This window comes from Bufo gargarizans, chromosome 4 (genome assembly GCF_014858855.1).
Source record: "Bufo gargarizans isolate SCDJY-AF-19 chromosome 4, ASM1485885v1, whole genome shotgun sequence".
Taxonomy (NCBI): domain Eukaryota; kingdom Metazoa; phylum Chordata; class Amphibia; order Anura; family Bufonidae; genus Bufo; species Bufo gargarizans.
In genome coordinates, this window is record NC_058083.1 from 271,299,414 (window position 1) to 271,322,849 (window position 23,436).

The 23,436-nt window shown below is 42.0% G+C and overlaps 1 protein-coding gene across 5 annotated transcripts in view; it reads right to left on the reverse strand.

The window, feature by feature from the left end:
- CGA (glycoprotein hormones, alpha polypeptide) overlaps positions 1 to 15,666 on the reverse strand; it is a 44,661-nt gene extending 28,995 nt beyond the window's left edge. Inside the window, exons 1-8 of one of the 5 annotated variants that reach the window (XM_044292273.1) lie at positions 14,045 to 15,666; positions 5,756 to 5,804; positions 5,601 to 5,678; positions 5,430 to 5,510; positions 5,128 to 5,348; positions 4,764 to 4,923; positions 3,782 to 4,616; positions 1,612 to 1,761 (exon numbers count right to left, since the gene is read on the reverse strand). The gene's annotated coding sequence lies outside the window, so the exon portion shown is untranslated. Of the gene's footprint in view, positions 1 to 1,611; positions 3,734 to 3,781; positions 4,617 to 4,763; positions 4,924 to 5,127; positions 5,349 to 5,429; positions 5,511 to 5,600; positions 5,679 to 5,755; positions 5,805 to 14,044 lie in introns of those variants that run through there. The other 4 variants (XM_044292278.1, XM_044292276.1, XM_044292277.1 and 1 more) reach the window with 4 other exon arrangements.
- Between the last annotated feature and the right edge of the window lie 7,770 nt (positions 15,667 to 23,436).

Sequence of the window (23,436 nt, forward strand, 5' to 3'; positions counted from 1 at the left end):
TTGCATTGTCATGTGATTCAAAGTGTACTCCAACTGGTGGACTCTTCCAAGGCTGCAAGTTGCCGCCAAGCACTGTAAAACTTAGCACAGATATATAAAATAGGATTCTGCTGACTCATAAATTCTTGGTTCTGGTGTCCACTGGTCATATTCTCATTCTATTTAAAAAATTAAAAAATTTTAAATTATTTTTTTTTTTGTCGGTTCAACAGAAACAGTTCTAAAAAGTCCCCTGCTATAATGATAATTGCATGATACCACAATGCAAAATGCTGGGATGGGATTTTTAAAACTTTTATTTAGCAGTGTCTGCTGCATATGGGTTGGGGTTTCTAGAAAATGTATTGTGTAGTTTCTAATTAGTGTACTGAATCAGGAATCCATGATTGCATGACTCCCTCAAAAGCTGTGCAAATTAGCTCTCTATGAAAAGAAAGCTGTGTCTCCAAGGGAAATGTTTGACCTTTTAAACAGGCCTTGAGACATAACATAGGATTACACATTAGTCAGTACCTTATCAGCAGACAGCTGTTTTGTGGTGATTGTCTCTCATCAGTGCAGAGCAGAGGGAACTGGCTTAGGGGGTGAGACATTTGTAGCCTAGTAGGCATAAGGAGTCTTATAGGACAGGCAGTGCTCCTCTGGGGAAAAATGAAATGCAAACTAAGGCTACTTTCACACTAGTGTTTTCAATTCCGTTATTGAGATCAGCCACAGGATCTCAATAGCGGAAGAAAACGCTTTAGTTTTGTCCCCATTCATTGTCAATGGGGACAAAACTGAACGAAAAGGAATGCACCAAAATGCATTTCGTTCCGTTTGGTCGCGCTCCCATTGCAGACAGAATTACGTTTCAAACAGCGTTCTTCTGTCCACGATTTTATGCAGAGCAAGACGGATCCGTCCTGACACACAATGTAAGTCAATGGGGATGGATCCGTTTTCTCTGACACAATAGAAAACGGATCCGTTCCCCCATTGACTTTTAAAGGTGTTCATGACAGATCCGTCGTGGCTATATAAGACATAATACAACCGGATCCGTTCATGACGGATGCATGCGGTTGTATTATTGTAACTGAAGCGTTTTTGCTGATCCATGACGGATCCAGCAAAAATGTTGGTGCGAAAGTAACCTAACTCTTTCAAAAAAGAAAAGAAAGCTGAGCCTCTGATATCACCAGATGCAAAGTAGCTGTTCATTCACTGCCCCTCACATTCATAACTGTCCTTAGCAACTCATATTCTACCTGCATATTTCTCAAATTAGGCTACTTTCACACTTGCGGCAGAGTGATCCGGCAAGCAGTTCCGTCGCCGGAATTGCCTGCCGGATCTGGCAAAACGAACATTACCAGAAATTTTTCATGCAACGGATCAGTCGTTCAATCGACGGAAATTCAAGCCGGATCCGTCAATCTGTTTCATACCGTAGACAGTTTTTGATGGATCCGTCTGCCGGATCCGTTGTAATAGCGGATCCGTCTATTCAGTTTTCTTTAGTTTTTAAACGGAAAGACGGATCCGGTATTAAAATTTTACAGATAAAAAATATGCAATCTGTTAAGAAAATACTACAGTGGCTATAAAAGACAACCGAAGGTCACTTACCACTCAGAAGCTCCCTCTGCAGATTGCAAAGATGATGCCAGACCATATTTGTTTTTGGATTTCAGGCTCTAATTCTGGATTCACGCTGGAGAAGACGTCTTCGAGCCAGACGGCGTCGTAAGCGTAGCTATTGGGTGCATCCAATAACCTCTGCAAGAGTAAGAAGAGGAGTTTTTGAAACCCTGTTTCCTGAATTGAGGGATTATCCTGAAAAGTTTTAATTACTTAGGGATGACCGTAGAAAGTTTTGATGATCTGTTACAACGTGTGTCACCTCACATTCAAAGACAAGACACCACTTTCTGCCGCTGTGTTTCCCCAGCAGAACGCCTATTGCTGACCATAAGGTAAAGAACATACTTATTATATATAGTAAAATTTATTTTGAGTATAAATTTTTTACAGATGATATTTTAGGTTTTAGTGTGAAACCATAAATCTTTTTGAACCCAAATTTGCTCTGTTATTCTGGCATCACTGGACAAAGTGCATAATTTTGGCCACAAATGATGCTCAGCATTATTATTTTGACTTCTACATCTTGTATGCTAAAGTTTTCATCCATATAATGGTCATTAACGATGTAGAATGAACTGTGATCAATATTGGTCACCATGGAGAACAAACCTTTATCGTTGTTTTTTCAAAAAAATGATATTGGCCGCATTAAAAATCTTGACCATACAAAAGAATGGAAATAAGGTCCCATAGAATTGCGTCCGATTGATGTACCTTGTATATTATGTTTTTTGAAAATCTTTTTACTATGATTACCCAATTTATTTTATTTTTTAGGTTTCTGGCAAGTGGAGAAAGTTTCAGCTGACTCCATTTTCAATTTCGCCTTAGCATATCAACTATCTCCATAATTGAGAAGGAGACATGCCGTGTTTTGTGGGAACAACTACATGATGAATTTATTCCACATCCAACTAGACAGTATTGGACAGAAATAGCTGAACAATTTTGGGACGTTTGTCAGTTTCCCAACTGCATCGGTGCGGTAGACGGGAAACATATTCGGATCATTAAGCCCCAAGGAACCGGATCAGAGTTTTACTACAATAAATATTTTTCAATAATCCTAATGGCCATCGCAGATGCACAATATCGTTTTGTTGCCATCGACGTAGGGGCCTATGGACGCACAAACAATTCAATGGTATTTAAAAAATCTTATATGGGTCGTAGTCTATATAACAGACAATTTGATTTTCCTCTGCCTCAACCACTGCCAGGTACAGATGCCCCACCCATGACGTTTGTATTGGTTGGTGATGAGGCCTTCCAAATGTATGGAAATCTTCTGAAACCGCATTCAAGCCACAGATTAGATTAAAAAAAAACGCACATACAACTATCGCTTGACCAGGGCTCGAAGAATGGGTGGATGCACATTTGGAATTTTGGAAGCAAAATGGAGGATTTTCACTAAACCAATTCATATGAAGGTTGAATCGGTCGACGAGGTTGTAAAGTCTGCTGTGGTGTTACACAACTACCTCCTTAAAAAAGAACCACTCAATTTGGAACAGATACCGGAGGACAGCGAGATGGCAAGCATTAAAAGTTTTGGACCTCGGTCAAGTGTAGTGGTTTCACAGATGAGAGACTGTTTTGCGGATTATTTCTGCTCTGAAGCATGAAGGGTGGACTGGCAGGACTGATTTGTATAAACATTTTGTGATTCATTTTCAAATAACTGTTAATTTCTGTTTGTTTGCCTGTTTGTTGGTGGTTACAGTGTGTTGTATTTGTTTTCGATTGGATTTTTGGTTCAATAAATATTGTTTTTCAACGTACTTGTAATTTTTTAAAATATATTTATGTGCCCACGATAGAGGAGCAACACATTCTTGCGTCGCTCCACTGGCGATGGTATATTATGTGAGGCATGTTTATAGAGACTCATTTTCAATCTCCCCACGCTAGAGGAGCGACACATACGTGTGTCGCTCCAATGGCGATTGGAAATTTGTAAAGGCCTGTTCTACATACACTAAAGTTATCTGCCATCACTGTTGGAGCGAACCGAGTATAGATCGCTTCAAAGGCGATGCGAGATGTTAAATTTTATTAAACACTTTTTTATTTTTAAATACAAAACTAATCTTTCAAACATAAATATTTTTAAATAATATAAATCAAATTTTTTTGAAAAAAGTAGGACCTGTTGGAGTAGAAGGTTGGGTGGTGGAGGGCCAAACACTGGTTGGTCTCCCTCGGTCCTGTTCCTGTGCCCCTGTGGACATATAAGTGTGTGTTGGGGCAAGCACAACAGAGGGAGTATGCAATCTGGAAGGGGGAGCAGGAGAAGGAGTTGACCAAGCAAGAGTAGAGGGAGTGTTGAAACTGGTTGCAGGAAAGTAACGAGGAGGAGAAGGAGAAAAGTGTTGAGCAAAGTGCTCGGTGGATTGGGAATGGGGATGGGGAGGCTGGGAAGGGGCATAGGGCATGGATGGGGATAGGGCATGGATGGGGGATAGGGCATGGATGGGTGATAGGGAATGGACGGGGGATAGGATGTAGGGCGGTGCTGTACTTGCCACAAGACACTGTCCATCTGTCTTCGGGCCTCAAACAGCTGGTCGGGCGTAAATCGTTCCATCACGGGGAGCAACGATAACCAATAGTGATGCACCAGACCCAACTGCGACGTATGCACTTCCCCCTCCTGCAGACGTCGCACTGTGTCCTCCAAAGCAGTAACTCTATTGGTGAATCCCATCAAGGACTTGTAAACGAGCCTTGTGAGATCCTCGTAGTCCGCCTGACGGCTCCTACTGGTCCTCTGGCGACGCATCAATGCCTCAAAAAGTGGTGCCATTGTGGCCATTGTTGAGTCGCCAGAGGGTACAGGTAGGGGAACATTGAGGTCCCGACCAGCTGTTGGAGTGGGACGAGAGGGACCTGCGGTGGGCGGCTCTTCGGGGACCGCCTCTGGTGCTCCAGCCTCTGGAAGGACTTCATGAGGAGGTTTGGGTGCCCGAGTACTGCTTGATGTGCTGTAAATGAAACAAAAATAATAATTAATGAAAAAATAGAGAACTATATGTGGATGTCCCGGACAGAGTGTCAAATGACAGTCTGCCTGGGCCACACACATAGATTGGAGATTAACATTCATAATTATTATAAACATTAGAGCTTACCTTCGCAGTTGTAGGGTCCTACGAAGAAAACCTAATGTGGCCGCATACCGGTACAGCCGCTTTTGGCTTGCTCTTGAACCACTCGGGCACTTGACCTCCTCGTTATAGTCCTTCTTATAGTGGTCCCTCATTAACCGCCACCGCACCAGGATTGTCGTCCCTGTCCACAAGAAAAAATAAATAAATTTAGATTATATATTTTTTTTCAGACATCAAAAATGGTTTAGTATTTGATTGAACCTGCCACAACAACAATAAAAAAAATATTGATGTTCACTATAGGTAGCAGTGACCAACTTCAACCAGACACAAAACCAATTTTGACAAAAAAGTAGACATAAGCAGTATACAACTGTATACTTACGGCATTCCTCCAGTTGACTTTTTATTGAGGTTGTCCCAATTTGGCACTATTGCCTCACATATCTCGAGCCAGAGGAGCTGGGTAGCATGATGGTCTGCATGGCGGCGGTCGGTGTGGTCCCACAGTGGTGGTCTGTCCTCCACCATCTGGATGAGGAGTTCATTGTCGATAATCAAACCGCAGAAGTCCTCCTCATCCGTTCTGGTGGAGCCCCTGGAACCCTAAAAATAGAAAAAAAATAAAAATAGAACCTCATGTTTGACAGATTTCAAATTAAAAACACTCATTGAGAAAATACTTACACGAACACGACCGCTGCGTGCTCCCCGACTCCCTCTGGCTTTTGCTTGACGACCTCTATTGGAGTCAACGGGACGAGCTGCCTGTAATAGAAATAACAATAATAAAAAAAATTCTAACAAACAAATCGTAATATTGAGCTTAAAAAAATAAAAAAAATATAAATAATTTACCGCTTGCTGTCCTCCACCACCGACTTCCTCCTCTCCTGCGGTCTCTGGGCCGGGAGGCCTCTCCTCTGCAGATGATGACTGTGAAATAAAAAAATGAAATATTTTAAATGTGTTCATAATATTATAAATGCTGAATGCTTAAAAAATTTGCTTACCGTATCATGTCTACGACGACGTCTACGGCCTCAGTAGAAGATGATGAGCCTGTGGAAAATAAATAAAAAATTTAGATTTGAACTATTAATAATACAACAAACGCACACAAACAATACATACTTGACATTTTCCCGAAAAAAAATATTTCTTTGTATATTTTTTTGACTACCTGAGAAGAAAAAAAAAGGAGAGTTACCATGTTCTAGGAGTACTACCCAAAGCATCCACTATGTACTTGCACCACATGCAGTGCCTATGTAGTTTTGCATAGGCACTGCATGTGGTGCAAGTACATAGTGGATGCTAGGAGTGGTAGTCATCAGGACTACCACCCCTAGCATCCACTATGTACTTGCACCACCTGCATTGCCTATGTAGTTTTGCATAGGCACTGCATGTGGTGCAAGTACATAGTGGATGTTAGGAGTGGTAGTCATCAGGACTACCACCCCTATCATCCACTATGTACTTGCACCACCTGCATTGCCTATGCAAAACTACATAGGCACTGCATGTGGTGCAAGTACATAGTGGATGCTAGGAGTGGTAGTCATCAGGACTACCACCCCTAGCATCCACTATGTACTTGCACCACATGCAGTCCTTAGGCAAAAGTACATAGGGCCCCACAGGTGGTACAAGTACATAGTGGATGCTAGGAGTAGTAATCAACAAGACTACTACTCCTAGCATGACCTATTTACTACAGCTCCTATGTATAAATACATAGGAGCTGCTTATATTTCTTTTTACTGCAAACAAATGCAAAAAAACAACAACTTTATACTCACCTCTAATGGCGTCCACGCTTCTCCCTCGCAGGCAGGATCGAAGAGAGTTCAGGGAGTAGACTGCGCCCACAGCTCCTCCTATTTGATTGCGCAGGCTGAGAAAGGTGATGGACCATGTGATTGGAGCATGTGATCTGACGTCACCACAGGTCCTAGCCGGTAATTCATCATTAAAGAAGTAAAGAAGAGACCAGGAACTTCGCTATCAAGAGGAGAAGGTGAGTTAATTTTTTTAATTTTTTTAACCCTCAATTGACCACCTACTAAGCATTCTGTATTCAGAATGCTATTATTTTCCCTAATAACCATGTTATAAGGGAAAATAATAACATCTACACAACACCGAACCCAAACCTGAACTTCTGTGAAGAAGTTCGGGTCTGGGTACCACAGTCGGTTTTTTATCACGAGCGTGCAAAACACATTGCACCCGCGCGATAAAAACTGAACATCGGAACGCAATCGCAGTCAAAACTAACTGCAATTGCGTACCTAATCGTGCAGGTTTGCCGCAATACAGCAGGACGCATCCGGACCTAATCCGGACACGCCCGTGTGAACCCAGCCTTAAAGGGGTTGGCTCATCTCACATATTGGAGGCATATCACTGGGATATTCCACCAGTGTCAGACAGGTGTGGGTCCCAAGTAGCACTTGCAGTTTTCTTCTGGCACAGTTCATACTGCAATGGAAAAAAGAAGCAGCATGCCCTATCTTGGCATTGAATCCATGCTGAATCTCCAATTGAAATGAATGAGTGGCAAAAAAAAAAAACACCATACATTCCTCGCGTCATTTTATGTGAGGCTTTTGGAATGGATACGCTCCAAAAACTGCAAGCAGAAAATGTAGTTTTGCATTGAAGTATATACCCCCCTAAAATAACATTTAACAAAAAGCGCCCTAAAGAAACACTTTTAAAATCAGTAAGGAATACAGAGACATATTTTAAAAATCTGTTGGGCTGTAAAAATTAAGTACATGGCCTGAGTAAAATGTATTATGTTTTACACTTTGTATCCCTCTCTTCAAAGGTATCTGATGTGTCCAGGAAGATGAATAAAGTTTATTAAACATGGAGATCTATTGAGATAAGCCCGTACAGTTTCTCTTTTAGTTGCGGTAGTTAGAACTACATAGAAAACATCTCAAATTACACTGACTTACTGGCAAGATTAAATTTTTAAATATTACCTGGAAAACTATTCGGCTAGATATACAATATATGTAATATACATTATATACAAAATATATTTAATATACATCTTGTCTAGTCACATTATCATGACCACGTCCTACTTTTGACATTGGCAGCGAGTAGCATATGAAGAAAGTCATGTGCTGTGAGCTCGCTTGGTGGGTATATAAGGTTTGCAATAGGCTGTCTGGCAGTATTTCTGAAACTGCGCAGTTCGTGAACTGTTCGTTGCATCACTGCAAATAATGTGGAAACTGCGAAGAGTAGCGTGCCATTGATGTGAAAGCTGAACGTCAGCTACGACGATGCATGAGTGCAGACCGACATTCTACAGCGGACAAGGGGGCTACCAGACGAGACGAGTGTCTAAAACAACAAAAATATTGGAATTGAATATCCACTGATTGGAAAAAAAATTCCCTTCTCCGATGAGTCTGGTTTTTTGCTTCATCGAACAGATGGACGTTGGCGTGTTAAACAAGAAACATCAGAGAACAAACATCCTGCAGCCATTGCCGGAAGAACACAACCTGGTGGTGGCAGTGTTATCTAGGGAATGTTTTGTGGCATTCTGTGTGCTCACTCATCCATGTGGAAGGCACTCTCAACTAATTTAGGTATGAATCAATCTTTGCAGATCGGGTATACCCATACAGGATTGTATTTATAGCTGGTGCTGCCCTAGGCACCAAGTCTAAATACTACCTATTAACAACCAAATTGAAAGACGGTGGGGTCAACACGAGTGGGCAGGGTAAACTCAAGTTGGTGGGGCTAATACATAGATTTAGCAAGTAATACCAGAGCTACACTTTGGTATTTGTCCTGCTGTGGTTGCCAGTGCCAGCTGCCATGTTTTCTCATCCTCCAGTTGTCTCTACGATATGAAGGAGGGGCTGAGGAGGGGAGACGTGATTCACAGAAGCCAGCTAACTCGACCAAAAATACAGGAGAACACAGTACTACATATCTCTTGCATGCATTGATGTCTCCTCTGATGCAGAAGTTCCATTTACTCATCATCTCCAAGGTCCCAGGTTGCAACAACAAACTATTTTAGCCACATCATCTCTCTGCAGAGTTACCCACACAAACATGTTAAGAATCCTCACTTTTGCATCATCCTCCCCCTTCTGGTGCCCCAACATTGTCATCCTGCCGTCTCCCCCAATACTGAGCCCCGAAACGCTATACAGCTGAAATAGTGCCCCCAGTAGTAATAACGCCCTTCTAGTTCCTCCAGCAATAATAATGCTTCCTATAGTGTCCTTTAGTAATAATTTCAGCAAAAATGCCCCCAGTGATAATACCTCCTCCATTGTGCTCCCAGTAATATTGCCTGTATAGTGTCCCCAGAAATAATGTCCTCTAATATTCCTCTTGTAATACAACAATAATACCCCCTATTAAATCCTAGTAAAAATGCCATTGTAATGCCCCCAGCACAAAAAATTCTTATACAGTGCCCCAGTGTTAAAATGCACCCAGTGCCTCCAGTAGTGTCCCCTATAGTGCCCCATATTAAAAAATGCCCCAGTATTTAAATACCCCACAGTGATACTACCTATAGTGCCCCAGTGTCTTTAGTGATGTTTCTTACACTGACCCCAGAATTACAAATTCCCCTATAGTGCCCCTATACCCCCCCAGTATTAATGTCCCCCATAGTGCATCTCTAGTAAGTATGCCCCCCATAGTGTCCATCTAGTAGTAATGTCCCCCACAGTGCCCCTACAGTAGTAATCTCCCCTACAATGCCCCTCCAGTATTTATGTCCCCCAGTTTCCCCCAATAGCCATTTTTCCCCACAGTGCATCCCCAGTAGTAATATCCCCCACAGTGCTCCAACAGTAGCATCGTCCCAGGTAGAAATGTCCTCCACAGTGCCCTCTTCTACCCCAGTAATGTCCCCAAGTGTCTAGGAAAGGGGAAAAAAGAAACTAATACTCAGCTAGAATCTTTTTCCTTGGGGTCCACGATGTAGGCAATGGGCAGGCCTCTTCCAGGATGGGATGCTAGGATAAAGGCGGGTGCCATTTGCATTGACGTAACTGTGCTGCTTCACAGGCTTCAGGGCTACTACACCTCAAGTAGGCCTGAGGCCTTTGAGGGTGAATGGTGGGACAGGGAACCATCAGTCCCTGTGCCCCACAGCAGTATACAAATGCAGTTGATTTCAGGAGGGGGACTTGTGGCTGCATGCAGAAGCATGCTGCTCCCCAACTTTCTGGTGCCCTAGGTACATGCCTAGAGTTGCTTTATGGTAAATACAGCCTTGCACCCATACATGCGGATTCTCTTCCCTGGGGCAGATTGGATCTTCCAGAAAGACAATGCGACATGTCACATGGCTAGGTATGTCCAATATTGGTTGCAACAGCATGGCCAAGGCTTCCAAGTACTACCTTGGCCCCTAATACTCCAGACTTGAACCCAATTGAGTATCTCTGGGATCACCTTGATCATTGTGTTTGCTGTATGGATCCTTCCCCATGCACCCTCCAGAAGCTGTGGGATGCACTCGCTCATTCATCGGGTAATTGGCGGTACATTTACACAGCCAGAAAATAACTAATGAGGGTTTCTATGGATGCTCGTTAGCAATTATCTTTAGGATTCTTGGATCGTGTAAAGGGTCTTTAACTTAGTTTTTTTCTTTGCAGTAGGCATTTGAAGTTGTGGATGTCTCCATTTTGGTTGTGCACTCCTAATTATCCTACTCAGATGCTGATTTTAATTAGTGTAGTAAAAAGCTGAAGCCTGCTCTCCCTGTATTTATTGGAGGTCATTCTGGCACCGGGAGCGGTAAAATACAGAGTGGGCTTAGTATATACAGTGGATATAAAAAGTCTACACACCCCTGTTAAAATGTCAGGTTTCTGTGATGTAAAAAAATGAGACAAAGATAAATCATTTCAGAACATTTCCCACCTTTAATGTGACCTATAAACTGTACCACTCAATTGAAAAACAAACTGAAAACTTTTAGGTAGAGGGAAGAAAAAATATATAAATAAAATAATATGGTTGCATAAGTGTGCACACCCTTAAACTAATACTTTGTTGAAGCACCTTTTGATTTTATTACAGCACTCAATCTTTTTGGGTATGAGTCTATCAGCATGGCACATTTTGACTTGGCAAGATTTGCCCACTCTCTTTTGCAAAAACACTCCAAATCTGTCAGATTGTGAGGGCATCTCCTGTGCACAGCCCTCTTCAGATCACCCCACAGATTTTCAATCAGATTCAGGTCTGGGCTCTGGCTGGGCCATTCCAAAACTTTAATCTTCTTCTGGTGAAGCCATTCCTTTGTTTATTTGGATGTATTAAAGGACCTTAACATGTATAGCTTGGAAGAAAGACGAGACAGAGGGGATATGATAGAAACTTTTAAATACATAAAGGGAATCAACAAGGTAAAAGAGGAGAGAATATTTAAAAGAAGAAAAACTGCTACAAGAGGACATAGTTTTAAATTAGAGGGGCAAAGGTTTAAAAGTAATATCAGGAAGTATTACTTTACTGAGAGAGTAGTGGATGCATGGAATAGCCTTCCTGCAGAAGTGGTAGCTGCAAATACAGTGAAGGAGTTTAAGCATGCATGGGATAGGCATAAGGCCATCCTTCATATGATAGGGCCAGGGGCTATTCATAGTATTCAGTATATTGGGCAGACTAGATGGGCCAAATGGTTCTTATCTGCCAACACATTCTATGTTTCTATGTATGCTTTGGGTCGTTGTCATGCTGAAAGATGAAGTTCCTCTTCATGCTCAGCTTTCTAGCAGAAGCCTGAAGGTTTTGTGCCAATATTGACTGGTATTTGGAACTGTTCATAATTCCCTCTAGCTTAAAGAGGACCTTTCACTCGTATACAAACTAAAAACTAACTCTATCTGTGGGCTGAGCGGCGCCCAGGGGTCCCCCTGCACTTACTAGTATGTCTGTCCAGTACAACAGACGGAGCTGAGACACCGGAGCCTATACCGGGTGAACGGAGCGGCGCCCAGACATACTAGTAAGTGCAGGGGGACCCCTGAGCGCCGCTCAGCCCACAGATAGAGTTAGTTTTTAGTTTGTATACGAGTGAAAGGTCCTCTTTAACTAAGGCCCCAGTTCCAGCTGAAGAAAAACAGCCCCAAAGCATTATGCTGCCACCACCATGCTTCACTGTGGGTATGGTGTTCTTTTGGTGATGTGCAGTGCTGTTTTTGCATCAAATATATCTTTTGGAATTATGGCCAAAAAGTTCAACCTTGGTTTCATCAGACCATAACACCTTTTCCCACATGCTTTTGGGAGACTTCAGATGTGTTTTTGAAAAATGTAGCCTGGCTTGGATGTTTTTCTTTGTAAGAAAAGGCTTTCGTCTTGCCACTCTACCCCATAGCCCAGACATATGAGGAATACGGGAGATTGTTGTCACATGTACCATACAGCCAGTACTTGTCAGATATTCCTGCAGCTCCTTTAATGTTGCTGTAGGCCTCTTAGTAGCCTCCCAGACCAGTTTTCTTCTCATCTTTTCATCGATTTTAGAGAGACGTCCAGTTCTTGGTAATGTCACTGTTGTGCCATATTTTCTCCACTTGATGATAACTGTCTTCCCTGTGTTCCATGGTATATCTAATGCCTTGGAAATTCTTTTGTACCCTTCTCCTGACTGATACCTTTTAACAATGAGATCCCTCTGATGTTTGGGAAGCTCTCTGTGGACCATGGATTTTGCTGTGGGATGCGACTAAGAACATTTCAGGAAAGACCAACTAGAGCAGCTGAACTTTATTTGGGGTTAATCAGAGGCACTTTAAATGATGGCAGGTGTATGCTGACTCCTATTTAACATGATTTTGAATGTGATTGCTTAATTCTGAACACAGCTACATCCCCAGTTATAAGAGGGTGTGCAAACTTATGCAACCACATTATTATTTTTTCTTCCCTCCACCTAAAATATTTCAGTTTGTTTTTCAATTAAGTGGTGCAGTTTATAGGTCACATTAAAGGTGGAAAAAGTTCTGAAATGATTTATCTTTGTCTCATTTTTTTACATCACAGAAACCTGACATTTTAACAGGGGTGTGTAGACTTTTTTTTATCCACTGTATATGGAGCCTGACTTTACCTAAATTTATTGGATGCTAGTTGGCACCAAAATAGTTATTATTTAGCATAGATTTCAGTCCAAAAGAAGCCACCTTGCTCTGGTCAATGGGCACAAATGATTTTGATCAAAATATATTTGCTAAGAACCTCCTGCTTATTCATATACTGAGTATATTATATTGTGTTTGCTTTTGTATTTTCAGCCATGGCGAGGTACACCTGAACACTAGGATGGTGCTTACTAACTTTGTGATATACAGTATAATAGGGTTATGCTTACACATGGCAAATGTGCAGAAATTTCAGCAACTGAATTTTTTTTTTTTACCTCCTAATATGGTTGTGCAATCAGATGAATGGAACAGAAATGAAACCGTGAACATACCCATAGTCGGCAGTGCAGGAATCTCAGTCAATAAATTACCAGTTATACAGAATCCGTCAGCTCAGCTCCTACTCATCTGCTGCCTACAGATAAGACAGCATAGTCGATGTGACAAGTCTAGGAATTTGCTAAATCGTTTGTCATATTCCCTTTAACATTAATTTAGTTGCTCTTGAAAGAATGTAATGAAATAGACGTGTAAATGAAATCAATGTAAAGCCTGTGATATTGGCCAGTTGGCTAATAGCCGTGGCTCTCTAATTCTAGTTGTTAAGCAGCATGGCCCTAACAACCAGCTTGTATGAAATGACAGGCTGCGCCAGCTGCACTGCCAGTGCACGGAGAAGGAAAGCTGCTGGGAAATACTGAGGCTGCGTCCTTCCCCATCTCAGCTAGCCACACTGATTCTATGTACAATGCCGTATAGCCCATATATCTGGTTTCTCAGATTGCTAAAGTGATTTCTATTAGAATATGCAGTTATATTACGTGAATATTCATAATCCCTTCCATAAAAGCAAACAATGGCCTGCAATATATTAGTGACATGTATGGGATGTGACCTAAATCTCTCCATCTGGGATAAAAATGGAATTGAACAATGTCATATCTAGAGCATCTTCTGGACGTGTTATATTACATAATACATATAGACATAATGTTCAGATACAAGCATGATTTCCTACAACATAGTCATGGGTCAATGGCTCATATCAAATAAATGCATGTATTTCTCATGTGGCCTCAGAAGTCCTATTTAATTTGGCAAGTCAACGATCATCCACTTAACAACCGCCTTCTTTACCTGCGTTAATGCATTGAGCAGGTTTCTTTATCACCTTTCTGTATGTGCACTGAGGCATACCATGCACAGTTCCCCTTGCCTTCTATACATTTCCTTTCAAGGTCTAATTTATGAGGCCTTATTTGCATTCATCCATCATTTTTCTTTTGACTAAAATTGTAACTGCTTCCAAAAGGATTTGTCTTCCCAGTACTGGGATCCAGTCTCTTTTTTCTCATAAATGTAAAACACGGGGGATGGTTCACACATGCAACCTTGTAAATGATCCTCCATTTCCTTTTTCTGACACTTGGAAGCATTGTTAAAGCTGTTTTTTGCAAGCTTCATATGAAAGTAGTGAAGATCCATCCTGTGTAAATGGTGTTTCAGCACGTTTGAGCAGTTCTCTGGGCCAGTTAGCATGTAGGAAGGTTGAATGCAGTCACAAATTGTGAGATACAGAAAGAATGGATGTGTTGTGCATGATATTTTAAGAACTATAAATTTTGAAGGACACCCTGAGTGCTTCCCTGTTAGCTGTTTGGGCCCACACTCTACTTCTACCCCTGTGTTGTCCACTATGTCATGCAGCCCCTCCCTCGTGTTCCTCCTTTTCCACAGTGTAGCCACTCCTTCCTGTACAGCTCAGCTCTTTCACTTCATTGCTCCCTCTCTGCCTACCCTGCAGTCCTCTGTCTCTCCTCTCTCTACCTTCAAAATAACTCCTTCATAAGCAGTACCTTCACTTTCAAGCTATTTCCTGAATACTGCAGTGAAGTCTATGGGAAAATCAGGAAATTGTACTGTAAAGTGAAAAGACTGCTCTTCACCCTTTTAGACAAAGAAATCCTCCAGCTCTTCCTTGCATTGCAATCTCTCAGCTCTTCCCTCAGACCTTGCCTTGTTTGCAGTTTACCCAGATATCATGTTCTTCTGCCATTCAGGTCGTCAATCCTTTCCAGCCCTGTGTGTAATGGAAACAGCTGAAGACCAGAAATATGTGGCCCCACCTCTCTCTGACACAGTATCAGGAGATCAGGAAACAGAAGACCAGCTTGCTTCATACGTATGGTGCCTGTTCCTAGGACGTAATTGAAGAGGAGGGAAAAGTATGCATTTTGTGCATACCTTCAGCAATAAACTGGAATCCACAAACAGCCCATTGAAAATGAAGTTGAAACTTTGGGTTGCTGAAACTACAATCGCTTTGTCCCCTTTGGAAAGAAAATGCAAAAATAAGACAATATTGAGTAAGTGGCTACGTAGACTGAAAATACTGGAAGCACTATTGTACACCTTGGGGCTAGATGGCCTTAAAAACCGTGAATACTGCAGAACAAGCAGAAAAAAGAAGAATAGGATTTGGTTTGAGAGGGTTTTTGTGCCCAGCCTGCATTATACTGCTGCTGTTTGAGCTTCAAGTAAGGAAATTCTGCAGCCTTGCCTTCTTTATCTTCTTTAGTGAAGAAGACTGGATATGCTAACAACAGCAGCTCTCATACTAGTTCCTGGTGTGAACACATGGCTCATGGAACAAGTGGGCCCAAGTCAATCAACAGTCCTCCAGAGACCTACGCCTAAAAGCACATGATCCACTTGCTGTTTCCATTGAGACAGGTACTACGATATCGAAAGAATTCTTCCCAACTAAGGTTTCGGTCTGTTTTAAGGTAATATACCATACCATACAGAAGGCCTATGCAGGAACTGCATCTTAATATAATGCTGTTATCTAGCATAGCATATTATGTTTTGATGGCCTGGCTAGTATGGCTTGTTTTTTGAGAGATCTCCCTTGGTAAGCAAATTTGAATGGTTCAATTTTTGGCCTACTTGGATATCTTGATGGCCAGTTCTAGTAGACCTGTAATATGGATGTAGCTAATGTTATCTTTAATGGCTTAGCACGTAACAGCGAGAAAAAAATCACAGTACAGTAATACAATTGGGTTAAAGTGAACATGCTGGTGCACCTGAAGTCAAGGTAATGCTGGCTACATTGGTATGTCAGATCTCCATTGTAGCATTAGAATGCTTGTCAGTAGGCTGTGCTTGGGATGCCTTAAAGATTATCTGTTTCAATTGCTTTCCTAGAAGATATGACTGATATGTTTTCAGATATCAAAAATGAAAAATGTAATTATAAACATATTGGATGATTTGTACCCTCTGAATATTAATATAGTAGACCTTGTAGAAACTAGAATTGAAACAGTTGACCATTACAATCAATCAGATTCCAGTTTCAATTTTCTACTGTGGGTTAGGAAAGGAAAGATGTGATCAACTGTCTACTATGGGCAAGTAAGCCACCCGCTAGTTTTATTCTATAAGCAGCTGTGGGGGAAAAAATATTAAACGTATAAGACTAGTTTCACATCTGTGGCATGGATTCTGGCAGGCTGTTCCAGCAGAGAACAGCCTGCTCAAATTCTCCAGATCCGGCACTGCCAGATGCAAGTGAAATGGCCGCCTGCCCCATTAATGTGGTTTGTGTCTGGCTAATTCCCAGCATTCTCTGCTGGATCAGACAGCCAGATGTCCATGCCGCAGATGTGAAACTAGCCTAAGGAGGTATCTTATTGACCCATAGCAATCTATGGATGTTATATTATGGATCCATACAGGACAGATAAATAATACGGCCATGTGCGCGATTATAAATCTGCCATTATATTGAAGTGATTTTGTTAATCAGTATGATACAAAACACAGCTTTGACTCCTAATACTGTTAGTCAGGCTTTTATTCATAAGTAAGTAAACTTTAAACCATATGCTGGTGTACAGAAATGTAGTGACAGGTTCCCTTTAAAATGTCATCAGAAAATTACATATAAAGAAAACTTTTGTTATAAAAATGTTTTTAAAATATTTGTGCCAAATATTTCAGTGCTCCCACTGGCCACTAGAGCAGAATCAATAGCCAGCCTGTTTTCCAATTCCAGTGTCAGCTTTGCCGTATGGACTGAGATTTAATGGCCGCTCTAATGTACTGTTGGAGACCTAAATAAGACAGAATAATAACACTTTACATAAAAAGGCTCTGCATGTTTCTCTCTTGTTACTCACTAGGAAATGGGGTTGCATCACTTCATGGAGATGGTATTAATCTACTGACAATTACATAGGAACTTTTACCAATACTGGCGTTCCCATATCCCAGTTTGATCCCCTGTGCGCTGAAGTAAGATTCAACTAATCTATTAAAGGGGCTGTCCAGGTTCATAGCTGAACCCGGACATATCCCCATTTTCACCCAGGCAGCCCAACTGACATGAGCATCAGAGCATTTCATGCTCCAATGCTTTATCTTGCCCTGTACTGGATTGCGCAGGTCAAGGGCTTTTTTGTATATATTTTTTACACTGCTAGGCGGAGGCTTCCACCTAGCAGTGTTCCTGATAATGTTACTGGTTCTGATGGGGGGGGGCGCGCCCTCTTAATTTTGTCCAACTTTTACCAACGATATAGTCACATTCAGTCAGTTCAGAAGGCGGTGTTCAGGGACCTGCAGTGCTGTTCTCTAGTGCATCCAGTGGCATTTCTAGGGTCTTAAAGAGGATCTTTCACCGATTATGACACTGTGAACTAAGAATACAGACATGGAGAGCGGCGCCCGGGGATCTCACTGCACTTACTATTATCCCCAGGCGCTGCTCCGTTCTCCTGCTATGCCCTCCGGGATCTCCGCTCACTAAGTTATGGTAGGCGGAGTCTGCCCTTGTTCTTCTGTAGCGCTGGCCAATCGCATTGCAGAGCTCACAGGCTGTGAGCTCTGCAATGCGATTGGCCAGCGCTAGAGCAGAACAAGGGCAGACTCCGCCTACCATAACTTAGTGACTGAAATCTCCGCCTACTATAACTTAGTGGCCGGAGATACCGGAGGGCATAGCGGGAGAACGGAGAGGCGCCCGGGGATAATAGTAAGTGCAGTGAGATCCCCGGGTGCCGCTCTCCATGTCTGTATTCTTAGTTCACAGTGTAATAATCGGTGAAAGGTCCTCTTTAAAAGTCCCAAGGTATATGTCTCCCCACACATAAAACCTTTTTAATATGTAGTTATTAAATAATGCTATTATACCAGGATCAAATATTACCACAATTTAATGATTTTATATTACCTCCTTAATCTTACTGAACAAAAAGAACTATACAAAGAACACAATTACCAATAATATATCAACACACAGAGACTGAATATTATCACCGAATAAAAACACTGTACAAAGGCAAGTATTATCAATGATCTCTATACACGGCCCGAATAATACTGTCACACCATGAGACAGACCCACATTGTGACCACGCAGTAATAGTTTGTTCTCAGTGCTTACAAGCAGAAATAGTGCCCCGTTCAGGCCCTATACTGCAACAATGTTCCTCCTTCTGCCACACATCATAATAATAACCATGTTGTGCCCATCTCACAGCAGAAATGCCCACCTTTCTGTCCCTACAAATTGATAATACCCCCTTTATACCCCTTAGAAATGATAACGGTTAGTTTTTTTTTTTTTATTGGGAACACAGAGTGGCTTATAGGCTTAGGGATACTATAGAGAGAATGGTAGGGAGGGAGCTATAGTCATTGAATCAGTATATACCTACATATAGTGCACACAGGTACAGTATATACCAATATAAAATGCAGACAAGTAGTAATGTACCCCTGTGTATATTCACTTAAATATACCCAGTGACTCACATATGATGTCTCCATTGAGTTGTTCACTTTCCTTTTCTTCTTCATTTGGTCCAGACCATCACGACAATTTCTCCCAAAGACTACAGATTTTACTGTGCAAACATCTTGAGTCAAGGGTGTGTAGCCCTCTCTGCCGTATAATAAGATAATAGTATTAATAAATGGCACATTATAGATGGGGCCTGTTACAGATTTGACATTAGGGCCAAGGATATTAGGTTACACCTCTGACTTTTACTTTCTGCTTTGCCAGTCCATCCCCACCCTCTTCAGCTGCCCCATTTAACTGCCATCCTGTTGTTTCCACCAATACTGTCCCTGCTGCTGCCCCAGTCCACATTACAGTACTGCCAAAATAAAAGCGTCAAAGGGCAATGATAATGAACTAGAAAATAATGGGCCCCAAAGTAAAATTTAGGCATCAAACCTGTTCAGAACCCAAAGTTACCAGGGATGTTCAGCTATGTAGCGTTTTATAAACTGCTTAAAATGTTATAAAAATATGTTATATTATTTTTAAAAAAGTCATTCTATCTTACTGATCCCCTGCCGCTCATTACCCAATCACCGGTCACAGATGTCACATGCCCGAATCAAAAGGGACTTGGAAGTATAGAGACTAGTGAGGGCACAGGGAGCAGTGGAAAGGGAGTGGCAGGGGAATCAGAAAAATATCACTAATTGTATTTCTTGCATTCCAAAAAGTTTTCAAGAATAAATTTTACATGGATGGACAAATTCTTTAGACAGAACCCAAAATTAATACAGACCTCCAGACTAAAATAATACAGACCTCCAGACAAATCCCAAAATTAATGGAGCCCTCCAGAAAGACGCTAAAATTAATACAGACTTCCAGACCAGACCCCAGAATACAGACCTCCAGACAGACCCAAGAATTAACAGAGACCCCTAGGCTCTAAAATTAATCGACCTCCAGATTGAACCCCAAAATGAATACAGTTCCGATTATCCGACAAATTCTTTAGAACCCAAATAAGCCCCCAGATAAGACCCCAAATTTACATAGACTACAAATTCATACAGACTCCAGATCAGTCCCCAAATTTGTACAGACCCCAGATTAGCCCCCAAATTCATAAAAACCTCAGATCACCCCCTCTCCCCAAATTCATACAGAACACAGATCAGCTTCCAACTTTATACATACCCGCTATTAACCCCCTAATTCATACAGACCCCTGATTAGCCCCCCCCCCCCCCCAATGCATAATCAGAAAAAGGGGAGCAGTAACATAGTAAAACGTAACTTTTATTATACTCAATGAGAACTCCCCTGGCCGGGAGATTAAAAAAACTTACGAACATAAACAGACAAACAGGTGCAGGACCTTAACAAGTGTGCCACATAGAAAAACAGCGACACACCAAGCTAGGTACATACAACCCAGGGCATAGGGTCCCTGAGTCCTAGTCCCATGAACAGATGCTGGGACGAGCGGGACGCTATATGAAAACACAGAATTACCGGTTTAGTTGAGAAACCTCACTATTCCCAAAGTGTGGAATGTCGATAGAGGAGATGGTCACTCCTTGTGGGCTTTGGATACCAGATTTCCAAACAGTAATACAGGCATCAGGTCCTTAGGTCATCAGTCTTAGCGGTGGGGAAGCCTCAGGAAAAACAATCTGTCCCTATTGCACCCTACCTATTCAGCTCTAGTGACCTAACATGGGGTCCGTGCCCCGCAAGGGGTGGCCCCGTCCGGAACCTCACCCTGATCAAGGATCCCTATCAGGCCCTACAAAACGTGTTCAGAGGCTAAACTGGATGCCTGATCAGGGTAATGGAATCATAAATGAAATAGATTGGACACAATATGTTCACATGTGCCAACGCGTTTCATCAAATGAACATATCAAAAACTACCGTATATACTAAGAAATCCCCATGAATCGTCAGGGGACAGGGGGCTTAGTTTTTAACTAAATCCTGGTTGCCTAACCGCTGAAGGGGGCATATGGCACAGCTCCGCAGAATAAGGCAAGTCAGAATGCTTCTGTAGCGAGGCGTATGGCGTTGCTCCACAGTATCACCTGCAACAGATATACAAACACACGGACGTGCCCATTAGGAAACAGATCCCGCACAGCCTGCACTATATGATATGTAAAGAGTGGTACTTCCAATGCTCCTGGAGAGGCGTGTGGCCCACTACGAGTTTTGATTTGGATCTCCAACTGTTTGACTTTAAGCTAAGGTGGCATAAGCACTTCAAGCTGAAAGAAAGAGAGTGGAGATTTGGGCATACCGGTGGAGATCCTTTGCGATGTCCACCTTTTGCATAATTTAGACACTATGCCCATTAACTCAGAGGGAAAGGGCCCTTTTAAGGACCTGAAGAAGAGTAGCCCCAAAATGCCTCCGGTAGGGGAGGTCTCGTGTATCGACATTTTTTAAAAACAGACTATCGCCGAACTCTCTACTCTTGATTCCACCCTTATGAGGTTTAATTGTAGTAGGGAGGAGAGACGTGCGCTTAAATAATTAGAAGGCGATAAGAATATACAGTTGCAAGAAAAAGTATGTGAACCCTTTGGAATTATATGGATTTCTGCACAAATTGTTCATAAAATGTGATCTGATCTTCATCTAAGTCACAACAATAGACAATCACAGTCTGCTTAAACTAATAAAACACAAATAATTAAATGTTACCATGTTTTTATTGAATACACCATGTAAACATTCACAGTGCAGGTGGAAAAAGTATGTGAACCCCTAGACTAATGACATCTCCAAGAGCTAATTGGACTGAGGTGTCAGCCAACTGGAGTCCAATCAATGAGATGAGATTGGAGGTGTTTGTTACAGCTGCCCTGCCCTATAAAAAACACACACCAGTTCTGGGTTTGCTTTTCACAAGAAGCATTGCCTGATGTGAATGATGCCTTGCACAAAAGAGCTCTCAGAAGACCTACGATTAAGAATTGTTGACTTGCATAAAGCTGGAAAGGGTTATAAAAGTATCTCCAAAAGCCTTGCTGTTTATCAGTCCACGGTAAGACAAATTGTCTATAAATGGAGAAAGTTTAGCACTGCTGCTACTCTCCCTAGGAGTGGCCATCCTGTAAAGATGAATGCAAGAGCACAGCACAGACTGCTCAATGAGGTGAAGAAGAATGCTAGAGTGTCAGCTAAAGATTTACAAAAGTCTCTGGCATATGCTAACATCTCTGTTAGCGAATCTACGTACGTAAAACACTAAATAAGAATGGATTTCATGGGCGGATACCAAAGAGGAAGCCACTGCTGTCCAAACATTGCTGCACGTTTACAGTTTGCACAAGAGCACCTGGATGTTCCACAGCAGTACTGGCAACATATTCGGTGGACAGATGAAACCAAAGTTGGAAGAAACTCACAACACTATGTGTGGAGAGAAAGAGGCACAGCACACCAGCATCAAAACCTCATCCCAACTGTGAAGTATGGTGGTGGGGGCATCATGGTTTGGGGCTGCTTTGCTGCATCAGGGCCTTGACGGACTGCTATCATCAAAGGGAAAATTAATTCCCAAGTTTATCAAGACATTTTGCAGGAGAACTTAAGGCCATCTGTCCACCAGCTGAAGCTCAACAGAAGATGGGTGTTGCAACAGGACAACGACCCAAAGCATAGAAGTAAATCAACAACAGAATGCCTTAAACAGAAGAAAATATGCCTTCTGGAGTGGCCCAGTCAGAGTCCTGACCTCAATCCAATTGAGATGCTGTGGCATGACCTCAAGAAAGTGATTCACACCAGACATCCCAAGAATATTGCTGAACTGAAACAGTTCGGTAAAGAGGAATGGTCAAAAATTACTCCTGACCGTTGTGCACGGCTGATCTGCAACTACAGGAAACGTTGGTTTGAAGTTATTGCTGCCAAAGGAGGTTCAACCAGTTATTAAATCCAAGTGTTCACATACTTTTTCCACCTACACTGTGAATGTTTACATGGTGTGTTCAATAAAAACATGGTAACATTTAATTCTGTGTGTGTTATAAATTTAAGCAGACTGTGATTGTCTATTGTTGTGACTTAGATGAAAATCAGATCACATTTTATGACCAATTTGTGCAGAAATCCATATCATTCCAAAGAGTTCACATACTTTTTCTTGCAACTGTAACCATTCAACCCTCTGACAAAGGGGGGAACGTCGTCATTATGGACACCCCGGTATACAAGGAAATGTGTCTAGCTATCCTCAACGGCGGACAGGGCTATGAGGTGATACCTAATGATCCGACTCTGAGATTTCAGAGGGAGTTACGACAAATATTAACAAGAGCTAGGACTGACCAACTGATTAGCAGTGATGAGTTTGAGTTTTTATACCTCTCCCATCCAGTGGTAGCAACTTTTTACTGTTTACTGAAGGTCCGTCCACAAGGATACATTACCTAGCAGGGGACGCCCTATTGTCTCAGGGGTGGGGAGTCTCTCACAAAACATTGGCATCTATGTGGACAGTTTGCTTTGTCCGCTTGTACAATCTTTGCCCTCTTATGTTAGGGACACAGGGGATTTATTGACTAAACTTGAACATATTTGACGTTGAGGCACCTTACTCTTCGATTCCCCATTATAAGGGTCTTGAAGCGTCTGCAAATTTTTTGAAAGCTAGGGGTTGCCAATTCTCCACACACAACATCCTTGAATTACTACAATTTGTCCTGACCAGTAACTTTTTCTT